This window comes from Octodon degus, unplaced genomic scaffold (assembly GCF_000260255.1).
Source record: "Octodon degus isolate 3935 unplaced genomic scaffold, OctDeg1.0 scaffold00062, whole genome shotgun sequence".
NCBI lineage: Eukaryota > Metazoa > Chordata > Mammalia > Rodentia > Octodontidae > Octodon > Octodon degus.
In genome coordinates this window covers 9,524,492-9,525,585 of record NW_004524638.1, presented here as the reverse complement: position 1 = coordinate 9,525,585, position 1,094 = coordinate 9,524,492, and positions in this window count along the sequence as shown.

The following is a 1,094-nucleotide window of genomic DNA, read 5'->3' as shown; positions in this document are numbered from 1 at the left end:
TGTGTGTGTGGCCAGCTCAGCCCACCAGGGGGCGGGCTGGCTGGCATGTGGTGCTGGGGGATTGAACCGCGGTCCCTGTGCTTTGCTAAGCTTATTCAAATAGGTGCTTTAGACCACTGAGCCATCTCACCAGCCCCAGCTAGCTGTTTAGAGACATGCTGAAATCTAGATTTAGGGCTGCTCTCACATAGTTTGCTGTTTATCACCTCTTTGGGGGGCAAAGACATACCTCCTTTTTCTCTCTACTGCCTTCCATAGTAATGTGTATGTCCATACCTACACAAATCCAGGGATTATTGAACAAGACTGGCATAGTCCCTATTCTTATCATCATAGTTAAAATACCCTAGTAATAACTTATGGGGTCTTGTCACTTGTAATGTGGGCTAATTCATGAGCTTATTTCCTGCATGTTGTCAATTGTGAGTACTGGCCAATTGGCTTGGACTTCACAATTTGTAGTCACCTATACTTCTTTCCTTCCTGTGGGAGAGCTGGATGAGAAGTGTGTGGTTGCTACCCAGTGAGTACAGTGGTCCTCAGTTCATGAACTGAACTCTTTCCACAGTTCTCGTCATAAACCAAACGATGAGAACCCAGTCAATTTCTGCACAAGGCCAACCCTGAACCTAACCACTGAGTTGGATCTCCCTCTCATCCAGCTTGGTTTCTGACCAGAATGATGCATTTGTGACCTGGGATATGACTGCGTATGATGCCTACATTACCTCCAAACACAGTCCCTTCTTTCTGATAGTGTAGGTACATTTACAGACTTTGACTAACTCTTCTAAAATATACTTGCCTTTAGACTGTTGAGGAACTACAGAAACATTTAAGAAGTAGGGCCAGGGAGATAGATCAGTGGCATAAGCACCTGCCTTGAAAGCACAAGGGGGGCTGGGGAGATAGCTCAGTAGAATAAGTGTTTGCCTGGCAAACACAAGGTTCTAAGTTCAAACCCCAGTACTGAAAAAAAAAAAAAAAAAAGAAAATTCTGGGCTGGTGAGATGGCTCAGTGGTCTAAAGCACCTACTCAGAACAAGCTTAGCAAAGCACAGGGACCGCGGTTCAATCCCCAGCACCACATGCCA